The following is a 12,623-nucleotide window of genomic DNA, read 5'->3' as shown; positions in this document are numbered from 1 at the left end:
TTACATGTTCCAGAAACTTTGCTTCCAGACAAGAAATTTAGTCTTTGCTTTTTTTTTTTTTTTTTTTTTGTTCAGCAGAATGTGCCCATGCACATCTCATATTTCATCCAAATGGGAAAGTTTGCCATGAAGAGTTCTCCATAACACAGCTGACATTGGTTTAGATGGGACTAATTAAGTTTAAAGCTGGTCAGAGGTATAAGAAGCTATGGAGCATGAAATATCTTTTCATCAAAAATGTATTTTAAAAAGCAGAGAAGCTACAAAATTCTGCATCTCTCATTAGGAGTGTGCTTTATGATGCAAGCAGAAATCTTAAGCTCGCCTCACGGCAACAATTATTCTTGTGGGTCTTAAGAGTCATAATCAGCTTTGTTATCTTTGTGAAGCATAAACTTGAAAATATAACAAATAATCGCAGCTCATAAACCCTGTAAGCTGATAGGAAACCATCTCATAAGTGCATCAGTGTTTAGGAGAAGCGCAGTCTAATACTGGCTCAGGGTCTCATCAGAGCAAAGTGTTGACTCATATGCACATTGGGTATCACAGCCATGACCCAGAGCTACCATGGGTATTGCTACAAAGGCAGTACCTGTGGAGTTTCTATTTAGGAATCGCTGGGCTTCTCCTACTCTAAATTATATGAACCAAGGTAAAATATTTCATTTATACACAACCATCATTACACAGGTAGGGAAACTGAGGTGAGGGAGGTGCTTCAAAGGTTCTTCCAGCTTTAACATTTCAGCTTGTAGTCCTGCTTCTGTATTGAGAAAGTGGGCATCTCAAAGGAAGCTCCTTTAACTCAGTAAATATAAGTCGTTCAGAGATACATTTCTGAGTAATGTGATGGTTAGTTTTATGTGTCAACTTGACAGGGCTAAGGGGCACCCAGATAGCTTATTATTTCTCGGTGTGTCTGTGAGGGTGTTTCTGGAAGAGATCAGTGTTTGAACTGGTGAACTGAGTAAAGCAGATGGCCCTCCTCAACGTGAGTGAACATCATCCAATCCACTGGACCCAGAAGGATCCAAATAGAACAGAAAGGCGGAAGATGGATGAATTTGCTCTCTCTTCTTGAGCTGTAACACCCATTTGCTCTTCCCCTCAGATGTCGACATTCTGGTTCTCAAGTCTTCAGACTTGAACTTAATTATACCACCAGCCTTCCTAGTTCTTCGGCTTGCAGAGGGCAGATTGTGGGATTTCTCAGTCTCATAATTGCATGAGCCTATTTCTATAACATACATTATGTCCTTAATATATATTATTACATATTATATTAATTTATCATACTATATAATATATATTCATAATAATATATATTAGTATTTCATAATAGTATTCCATATATATGCTATTGGTTCTGTTTCTCTGGAGAACCCTAATATACAAGTAATAATAATTATTATCATTATTTCATGTTTCACATGAAATGACGACGTTTCTGACACACCATTTGCAGGGCACGCATTTTGAGCTGATTTTTCAAACAGTGCATGAAAGGTTGGCATAGGTCTAGTCTTACTGTTTGTTGCCGTTTACATGTGACCATCACAAATGCAAAGAGGTTAAAAAAATGATTCTGTGATTAAAAAACAAGTTTGAGACAGCTTGCCTATTAATATCCCCCCCATTTCTTCAACCAGATTTTCCTCTCTTTTGCCACAGCCTTTGCCCCATCCAAAACCTCAACAAGCATTATTATTGTCCTGTCAAATTTTGAAAGTGCTGCTTTGCACTGTATTAAAAAAAAACAAAAAAACAAAAGAGGAGAGGTCAAAACCTGTTGGAAAAGCCTGTTTTTCATACCAAATAATTTGTTTTGGTGAATAGTAGATTCCTAGTCTTTTCGTAAGAATCAGACAAGAAAAAACAGATTTAAATAAGGTAAAAACATAAAATTTTGGGGAAATTTTCAGATTGATTTACATAGCCAAAGGTAGTTTGAATTATCTCCTAGAATTGTTAAATAACTAAATGAGGAAATCACATACACACACACAAATGCAAATGGCTGATGAATACACAAAACTATATTCTGCCTCATCAATAATCTAAGCAGTACAAATTTAAACAAAAATGAGACACAATTACTTATTCTATCAGATTGGCCAAGATTTAAAAGAATCTAAGGACAAATGACTAAAGGGAGTGTAAATTGATATCACTATCATGATGGGCAATTGGGTATATGCATAAATGCCTCCAAACAGGCATATTTTATTTGACCTAGACATCCTACTTCTTAGGATGTATCCTAATGAATTAATCTGACAAATGCACAAAGACGTATGTGCAAGTTGTTTATTGTAGTGCAATTTATAATATTAAAAATTGAAAATTTGGTTAAATTTTGTTGTAATTGGTGAACCTACACTGACACATCATTATCATCCAGTATACTATAATGGAAGACGCATGGCTTTACACATTTTTCTAAACCCATAGATGTACAACACCAAAAATGAACCCTAATGTAAACTAAAACAATTTGTTAATTTGTTAATTTTATGGACACTACAACATTCATTAGGAACTGTTAGCACTTCATGGCACGTTTTCTGTTCCTTGCATGGGGGAAGGGAATATAACATTATAATATGCTTTTTTGACAGAATAAGAGAGTTTATTGAAAAATAGTAGAACTCTTCTCTTTTTTTTTTGTTGGTACATAATAATTGAACATATTTATGTGGTACATATGATATTTTGGTACATGTATACAACACGTAATGATCAAATCAGGATATTTAAGATATCCATAAACTCAAACATCTATTATTTCTTTGTGTTGGGAACATTTCAAATCTTCTAGCTATTTTGAAATATATAATAAATTATTGTTAACTATAGTCACCCTACTGTGCTATCAAACAGTAGAACTTGCCGTTTCTATCTAACTGTATGTTTGTGTCCGTTAATCGACTTCTTTTCACCTGATTCTCCACCTTTCCTGGTCTCAGGTAACTATCATTCTAATCTCCAAAACATCCATAAGAACCATAAGATCAACTTTTTTAGCTCCCACAGTGTTAGAATGTGCAGTGTTTTTCTTTCTGTGCATGGCTTATTTTACTTAACATAATGTCCTTTAGTTCCATCTATGTTGCTACAAATGAGAGGATTTCATTATTTTCTATGGCTGAATAGTATTCCATTGTGTATACCACCACATTTTCTTTATGCATTCATTTGTTGATGGGGATTTAGGTTGAATCCATGTCTTGACTATTGTGAATAATGCTGCAATGAACATGGGGGTGCAGGTATCTCTTTGATATACTGATTCCTTTTCTTTGGATAAATACCCAGTACTGGGATTGCTGGATCATGTAGTAGTTCTATTTTTAGTTTTTTGAGAAAATTTCATACTATTTTTCAAAATGAACATACTAATTTACATTTCCACCAAGAGTGCATAAAAATTCCCTTTCCTCCACATTATCTCCAGCATTTGTTTTTCTTTGCCGTTTTGATAATAACCATTCTTACTGGGGTGATATTATTAGTTTTGTAGTATATTTTGAAGTCAGGTATTTTTATGCTTCTGGCTTTGTTTTCTTGCTCACTATTGCTTTGGCTATTCAGGGTCTTTTGTGGTTCTATACAAATTTCAGGATTGTTATTTCTATTTCTCTGAAAAATGTCCTTAGTATTTTAATGGAAATTGTATTGAATCTGTAGATGTTAAAATTTAATAACACTAATTCTTCTGATCTATGAGCATGGGATGTATCTCCAATTGTTTGTGTCCTCTTCAGTTTCTTTAAATAGTTTTTTTGTAGTTTTTCTTGTAGAAGTCTTTTACCTCCTTGCTTAAATTTATTTATTTAACAAAGTATTTAATTTTTCTTTAGCTATTATAAATGAGATTGCTTTCTTGATTTGTTTTTCAGCTAGTTTGTTATTGATGTGTAGAAATACAACTGATTTTTGTGGGTTGATTTCGGGTCCCACAACTTTACTGAATTTATCAATTCTAAGAGGTTTTTGGTGGAGCCTTTAGGCTTTTCTATATATAAGATCATGTTATCTGCAAAGAATGACAATTTGACTTCCTCTTTTCTAATTATTTCTTTCTCTTGATTGATTATTCTGTCTAGGACTTCCAGTACTATGTTGAAAAGGAGTGGTAAAAGTGGATATCCTTGTCTTGTTCTAATTTTTAGAGTAAGTCTTCCAGCTTTTCCCCATTCACATGACCTTTACTATGTTGAGGTACATTCTTTCTGTGCCTAATTTGTTGAGAGTTTTTATAAAGGGATGTTGAATTTTATCAAATGCTTTTTTTGCATCTATGGAGATGATCATATGGTTTTTGTCCTCCATTATGTTGATGTGATGTATCACACTTATTGATTTGCATATGTTGAACCATCCTTGCATTCCTGGGATAAATCCCAATGAATTATGCTACATTCCTGTTTTAATATATTGTTGGATTAGGCTTGCTAGTATTTTGTTAAGAATTTTGATGTCTGCGTTCATCACAGATATTGGCCAGCTTTCTTTTTTGTTCTGTCCTTGTCTGGTTTTGGGATCAAAGTAATGCTAATCTCATAGTATAAGTTAGAAAAAAAAATCTCTCCACTTGAATTATTTGGAATAGTTTGAGAAGAATTAGGGCTAGTTCTCCTTTATATGTTTGGTAGAATTCAGCAATAAAACCATTGGTCCTGTACTTTCCTTGTTGAGAGACTTTTTATTACTGATTCAATCTCACTACTTGTTATTGGTATGTTCAGATTTTCTTTCTTCCTGGTTCAATCTTGGTAAGCTGAGTGTGTCCAGGAATTTATACATTCCCTCTAGATTTTCCAATTTATTAACAGATAGTTGTTCATAGTAATCTCTATGTTCCTTTGTATTAGTATCAGTATCCGTAGTATTAGTATCTGTATCTGTAGTATTAATTTTAAGGTTTCCTTTTCCCTTTTTCATTTTATTTATATGGGTCTTCTGTCCTTTTTTCTTAGTATAACCAGTGCTTTCTCAATTTTGTTTATGTGTTCTAAAAGCAACTCTTTGTCGCATTGATCTTTTGTTTTGTTTCTTTATTCTCTAATTTGGGTAGTCTTGTTTTGATCTTTATTATGTTTTTCCTTCTAGTAATTTTGGGTTTGGTTTGTAATACCCTTCCTAATTCTTTGAGGTATATTGTTAGGTTGTTTATTTGAAGTCTTTCTACTTTTTGATGTGGGTGCTTATTGCTATAAACTTCCCTCTTAGCATTGCTTTTGCTGTATCCCATAGGTTTTGGTATGTGATGTTTTCATTTTTTATTTTTTTCAAGAAATTTTTTTATTTACTTCTTTTTTTTTCTTTTTCTTTCTTTCTATTTTTTTTTTTTTTTTTTGAGATGGAGTCTCACTCTGTCACCCAGGCTGGAGTGCAGTGATGTGATCTCAGCTCACTGCAACCTCTTCCTCCCGGGTTCAAGCGATTCTCCTGCCTCAGTCTCACAAGTAGCTGGGACTACAGGTGTCCACCACCATGCCCAACTAATTTTTGTATTTTTAGTAAAGACAGGCTTTCATCATATTGGCCAGGCTGGTATTTACTTCTTAATTTCTTCATTGACCCAATGTTATTCAAGAGCATGTTGTTTAGTTTCCATGTATTTGTATTGTTTCCAACATTTCTCTTACTACCGATTTCTAGGTTTATTCCATTGTCACCTGAGAAAATGCTTGACATAATTTTGATTCTTTTTTTTTTACTTGAAGTTCTAGGGTACATGTGCACAAAGTGTAGGCTTGTTACATATGTATACATGTGCCATGTTGGTGTGCTGCGCCCATTAACTCGTCATTTACATTAGGTATATCTCCTGATGCTTTTCCTCCCCTCTCCCCCCACCCCACGACAGGCCCCTGTGTGTGATGTTCCCCTTCCTGTGTCTCACAAGCATTCTTATACAACAATAACAGACAAACAGAGGGCCAAATCATGAGTGAACTCCCATTCACAATTGCTTCAAAGAGAATAAAATACCTAGGAATCCAACTTACAGGGGATGTGAAGGACCTCTTCAAAGAGAACTACAAACCACTGCTCAACGAAATAAAAGAGGATACAAACAAACGGAAGAACATTCCCTGCTCATGGATAGGAAGAATCAATATCGTGAAAATGGCCATACTGCCCAAGGTAATTTATAGATTCAATGCAATCCCCATCAAGCTACCAACGACTTTCTTCACAGAATTGGAAAAAACTACTTTAAAGTTCATATGGAACCAAAAGAGCCGGCATTGCCAAGACAATCCTAAGCCAAAAGAACAAAGCTGGAGGCATCATGCTACCTGACTTCAAACTATACTACAAGGCTAACCAAAACAGCGTGGTACTGGTACAAAAACAGAGATATAGACCAATGGAACAGAACAGAGCCCTCAGACATAATTTTGATTTTTTCAAATTTGTTGAGACTTGTTTTGCTGCCTAACAGATTGTCTGTCCTGGACAACACTCCATGTGCTGATAGGAAGAATGTGTATTTTGCAGCTGTTGGATAAATTGTTCTGTAAATGTCTGTGAGGTCTACGTGATTTATGGCACAGTTTAAATTCAACATTTCTGTGTTTATTTTCTGCCTAGATTACCTGTCCAATGCTAAGAGTGAGTGTTGAAGTTCTCAACTACTATTGCATTGTAGTCTATCTTTCCCTTTAGATCTAATAATATTTGCTTTATGTATCTGGGTGCTCTGGTATTGGATAAGTATATATTTAGAATTGTTATAACCTCTTGCTGAATTAATTACTTTATATAGTGATCTCCTTTCTCTTTACAGATTTTGACTTGCATCCTGTTTCATCTGATGTAAGTATAGCTATTCCTGCTCACCTTTTGTTTTCATTGGCATGAATGTAGTTGGTTGCTGCAAAAGTGATTGTGGTTTTTGCCATTACTTTTAATGCCATTATGCTGCAAAAGTAATTGTGGTTTTTGCCATTAATAGCATTAAAAGTAATGGCCAAAATCGCAATTGCTTTTGCACCAACTTAATTTTTTTTTCGTTTCTTTGCTTTCAATCTACACGTGTCTTTACATGTGTAGTGAGTGCCTTGTAGGCAACATATAGTTGAATCAGGTTTTTTAAAAGTCTATTTAGCCTGTCTATATTTTTTAAGCATAAAATTTAATCTATTTACATGCAAAGTTATTATTGATAGGTGAGGACTTATTCCTGCTATTTTGTTAATTATTCTCTAATTCTTTCATATATCATTTGCTCTTTTCTTCCTCTCTTATTGTTTGTCATTGTGATTTGCTTGTTTTCTGCAGCAGTAATATTTGACTCCTTTCCCTTTCTCATTTGTGTATTTATGTACATGAGTTTTACACTTTTATGTGTTTTCATGATAGTAGATATCATCCTTTTGCTTCCAGGTGTAGGAATCCCTTAAACATTTTGTGTAGAGCCAGACTACTAGTGATGAATTCCCTGTTTTTGCTTGTCTGGGAATGACTTTATTTCTCCTTCAGTTTTGGAGGATGTATTTGTTGGGTTTGGTATTCTTGCTTGCAAAAGGATTTTTTTTCAGTACTTTGAATATATCATCTCATTCTCTCATGGCCTGTAAGGTTGCTGCTGAGAACATCTGCTGTTAGTCTGATAGAGATTCTCTTATATGTGACTTGATGCATTTGTCCTGCTTTTTTTTTTAATTCTCTCTTTGTCTTTGACTTTTTACAGTTTGACTATAATGTGCCTCAGAGAAGACATTTTTGGTTGATATATTTGGGTATATTTGAGCTTCCTGTATCTGGTTGTCTCTAACTCTTGTAAGGCTTGGGAAATTTTCAGCCATTATTTTATTAAATAGGTTTTCTATGACTTTGCCCATCATTTTTTCTTCTGGAACTCCCCAAATTCATATTAGGTTGTTTTATGATGGCCCATATTAAAGTTATAAAATTATTATTTTTTCTTTTAATTTCTCTTTTGTCTGACTGGGTTATTTTGAAAGACCTGTCTTCAAATTCAGAAATTCTTTCCTCTGCTTAATATGGTCTGTTGTTGAACCTCTTGTATTTTTATTTTATTCATTGAATTCTTCACTTCTAGAATTTGTTTGGTTCTTTTTTATGTCTATCTCTTTGTTGAATTCCTCATTTGTATCATACATTGTTTTTCTGATTTCTTTGTATTATTGATCTGTGTCTTCTTGCATCTCACTGAGTTCCTTTAAATATAACCATTTTGAATTTTTTTCAGGCATTTCATAGATTTCCTTTTCATCAGGATCTATTACTGGAGAATTACAGTGTTTCTTTGAAGATGTCATATTTCTTTGCTTTTTTTGTGTTTCTTGTGTCTTTACATTGACATCTGCACACCTGGTGTAACAGCTACTTTTTCCCATTTTGTGGATTGGCTTTTGTAGGGAAGAAGTTTTTCCCATAGATGTATCTGTAATTAACATTTGACTTTTATTCTGGATGGGTATAGTAGTGTCTTCTCTATATGATTTCTTTGGCTGTAATCAGTATCAGTAGTGTCTCTGAGTTCCCTAGTGGCTTAGGCTGTGTTTTTTAGTGGAGGCTGTGGCAAGGCTTTGCTGGGGACAGGGATGCCAGGTGTTCCAGTCCTCAGGTACCAGTGGTGGTGGCAGTGGGTTGGCCATGCTAGTTCTCAGGCACCTAAGCAATAGATGTGGGCACCTGTGGTAATAAGGCTGGGCGGGCCAGTCCTTAGGTTTCCAGGCAGCTTGCTCAGTTGTCAGTGATGGCAGCAGCAGGCTGGATGGTTGGGTTTGTCCTTGTGCCCCCAGGCTGTGTGCATGGCATCAGCAGTAGCCATGCACGGGGAGCCAGTAGTGGCAGCAGTGGGTTATACAAGCCAGTTCCCAGGATTCCAGGTGGTGCACATGGGTGATTGCCAGTGGCAGTAGTAGCTGCAAGCAGGGCAGGCCAGTTTGTAGTCCTCCAAGAACTCATGGGGCCCCAGCAGTGGACAGGGTAGCCCTATCCCCAGGCCCCCAGATAACATGCACATGGGGTGGGGGCAGGCAGAGTGGGTCCATCCTCAGGCCCCAAGAGGCTTGCATAGACACCAGTTGGGTATATTAATCCCCAGACCCTCGGATGATGTATGTAGGTGCCAGCACCAGCAGCAGGCAATGCAGACCTGTCCTTAGGCCCCTCAGTAGTGTGCACAGCCACTAGCAGTGATGAGCAGGGCAGAGCAGTTTCCAGGCACACAGACAGTGCATGGAATTACCAGCAGAAATGGCAGTGGGTGAAGCGGGTCTGTACTCAAGCTGCTGGATGGCCTGTGCAGGCACCAGCAGTGGTTGGCAAGGAGGCCCTGTTGTCAGGCTCCCTGAAGATGTGCATGGGTGCCAGCAGCAGTGGGTGGAGAGGATTAATCTTCAGTTCCCCAGATGATGCACTGGAGTGCCAGCAGCAGTGGCAGTGGGCTAGGCAAGACTGCCCTCAGGTTTACAGATTCTGTGCATGGGCACCTGTGGTGGCAGAGAGAGTAGGACAATCCCCAGACCCCCAAATGGCACACTTGGGCACTGGCAGTGGTAATGGTGCATGGGATCGGCCTGTCCTTAGTCCCCTGAATGGCACATATGGGCACCAGCAGTATTGGGCAGGGTGGCTTGATCCCCAGACCCCCAGATCGCATACTTGGGTGCTGGTGGAGAAAGGTGGTACAAGCCTGTTCTCAAGGTCTCTGGATGGCGCTGTCAGGAGTGGATGTGAGATTTGTCCTCAAGCCCCAGGACAGTGTCTGGGAAGTTCAGTCCCTAGGTTCCATGAAGGCACATGCAAGCACATAGGAGGCAGGGTTGCAGTTAGTGGCAGCAGCCCAGAAGAGGCAGAGCTCTCAAGCTCTGTTGAGCCCATGCTTTGGTTCCCTTTGTCCCAGGGGCAGCCTCCCTGTTGCACTGCATCACCTGTTTACCAAGGGTTAGCACTCTGAGAGGGCTGGAATGCTGAGACCTGGCTGCGCTGCTAGGTCCAGCCAGCATTGTAATGCTATAGTTCTTTGGATGGACATGGGGGGATGTCAGAGGGGCTTCATGGATGTGGAGATGCAGGGGTTGCTGGGGCCCAGGGCAGCATGTAGTCTGGTAAGTGTTGGGCTCACAAATGCCAATGCACTGCAGCTGCTTAGGTCTTGGGAGGTGATGTGGGATGTGGAGAGAATGTCCTGTCTGTAACAATGTTGTCTCATGGACCCCAGGCAGTGCCCTATACTAGTCTTAGGGCCCATGAGGTCTAAGGGACTCTCTCATAGCTAGGACTGCAGGAGTCTGTGGTGGGAATGTGGACCACTAGGGATCTCTCACTTACCTTTACCCCACAATGGAGCATTTTTCCCAGCTCCAAGCCAACCCCAGCCAGGTCAGCTGCATTGTTTCCCTTTCCTTCTGTGCCTGGGAGGTTCCCTGTCACTTTCCTGCTAAGTTTCAGTGTTCTCTCTTAGACACCCTAAGCCCCTATTCAGTGCGTGGTTACCTACTGGCTGTTTCAGTCCTTCTTTGTGGAGGAGGCTAGTGCTGGGTGCCTCTAGTAGTCATCCTGACTCTTTATGTTTAAAGACCCTTTGTTCCTAGCACATTAAACACCTTTTGAGTTGTATCGCATTCTAAAATGATCAATTAACTAAGTACATTTAAAAAGAGAAAGGAAAAAGCATTTTCATGGACTTTCATTTGCTGGAAGCTGATGGACATGATCCTATTGACTCATAGATTACCCCATCCCCACCCTGCTTTGTTTATGTAAATATGTTTCTTAGGGAGGGGAGTTGGGGGTAGTGAACAGAGCTCTCTCTTCTTTTACTCTTGTTAGTATCTAGAGCCACTTTCTGATTCAAGTTTCTCCAAAAACAGAAATTAATTCCTCTTGTTCAAAATTAACATAACTTTCTTAAATTCACTTTCTCTCTCAGCAATACTCAGAAGTGTTTATCTCTGCTGTGTCTTACGTGGTTAGAAAAAAATGTGCTCCCGATGTGCCTGTAGAAAAAAATTCAATAACAAAGGAAGTATTTTCTCTTTCTCTGCATGTGAATTTGATTCTCTGAGCATGGCCTTCAGGAGCAAAATGGGTTTGGTGAATTTGAGTCACTGAGTGTAAGAGCCTGGATCACGCAAGTTTGACTCACCAGTGTCTTGATGGCCCTGTCACCAAATATGCTCATCCTTATTTATGCCTTCCACATTTTTTTGGAGTCTCCAAAATATGCTCTGCATTGCTGTAATGGCTGTCATCATTGGAAAACAATGAATATTTTACAAATAGAAGTAGTCCCGTTTCTGTCATTGGACTATACCTACTTCTGTTGTGTCAGGACGAGCCGCAGACAAAACTCCTCAGACACCGAGTTAAAGAAGGAAGGGGTTTATTCAGCCGGGGGCATCAGCAAGACTCCTGTCTCAAGAGCCGAGCTCCCTGAGTGAGCAATTCCTGTCCCTTTTAAGGGTTCACAACTCTAAGGGGGTGCATGTGAGAGGGTCGTGATTGATTCAGCAAGCCAGGGTATGTGACTGGGGGCTGCATGCACAGGTAATTAGATCAGAACAAAACAGGACAGGGATTTTCACAGTGCATTTCTATACAATGTCTGTAATCTATAGATAACATAACCAATTAGGTCAGGGGTCGATCTTTAACTACCAGGCCCAGGGTGCGGCGCCGGGCTGTCTGCCTGTGGATTTCATTTCTGCCTTTTAGTTTTTACTTCTTTCTTTGGAGGCAGAAATTGGGCATAGGATGATATGAGGGGTGGCCTCCTCCCTTACTGTGACAAATTTCTGCTTCTGTATTAAATCCAAAATCTCAAAAAATAACTTAGAAACTTAGGCTATCCCATCAAAATCAAAACACAGAAGAAAAATGAGGTAGAAATATTCTAGAACAGAATATCATGGTTACTGAAATGTTTCTAGCTGATTTTCTGAAGAAAAGTTTTAGTAATTCTTTCATTGTTAAGATTAACTTAACCATACAATTCTAACTGCTGTCTTATTTCCTAGGGATGATTTCACCTCACTCTTCCATTTCTGAAGCCTGTGGGATTTTCTAAAATTTAGGGCAAACAATCAGTCAAAGAAAGAGAAAGCATTCCACCAAAGGAGAAAACACCAAGGATCCACTTTCAGGGTAATGTTGCTCAAAGGGATAAAAAGTGAAACTTAGACTGAAATCGCTCATCTTTATTCAGATTGAAAAAGACAGGTTTTAAATCTTCCAAATTCAATGTGTTATAGAAAGACTATGAGTTTGCAAGTCAGCAAATGTGTATCCTCTCAGTTATTTAGCTGTCTGACCTTCAGCAAGAGATTCAAACTTTCTGGGTCTCAGTTTCTTTTTTTTTTTTTTTTTGTAAAAGAGGAAAATTAATGCTTGCTTCATATGGTTCATATAAGGAACGAATAAGAGTTAATATTTACCCCCATACCAGTTATCTATCACTAAGTAACAAACACCTCAACATCATTTCTCACAAATCCCTGGGATGGCTGGGTGGTCTCACATGGGCTTGCTCTTGTGGTTGTATTCATCTGGTGGGTCAGCTGGAGCTGGAGAGTCTGTGTTGACATCGTGCATGTGTCTGAGGCCCTGATGGGAATGGTTGGAAGTCTGGGACC

The 12,623-nt window shown here is 38.5% G+C and overlaps 1 long non-coding RNA gene across 1 annotated transcript; it reads left to right on the top strand.

The window, feature by feature from the left end:
* The first annotated feature begins 580 nt into the window (after positions 1–580).
* On the top strand, positions 581–12,128 carry LOC129532183 (uncharacterized). Its single transcript, XR_008677828.1, has 3 exons — positions 581–655; positions 6,803–6,831; positions 12,009–12,128. It is a non-coding gene; the product is annotated as an uncharacterized lncRNA (long non-coding RNA).
* The last annotated feature ends 495 nt before the right edge of the window (positions 12,129–12,623 follow it).

This window comes from Gorilla gorilla, chromosome 11 (assembly GCF_029281585.2).
Source record: "Gorilla gorilla gorilla isolate KB3781 chromosome 11, NHGRI_mGorGor1-v2.1_pri, whole genome shotgun sequence".
Lineage (NCBI taxonomy): Eukaryota > Metazoa > Chordata > Mammalia > Primates > Hominidae > Gorilla > Gorilla gorilla.
The sequence above is the reverse complement of the archived record's forward strand: the minus strand, read 5'-3'. Positions and strand labels throughout refer to the sequence as shown.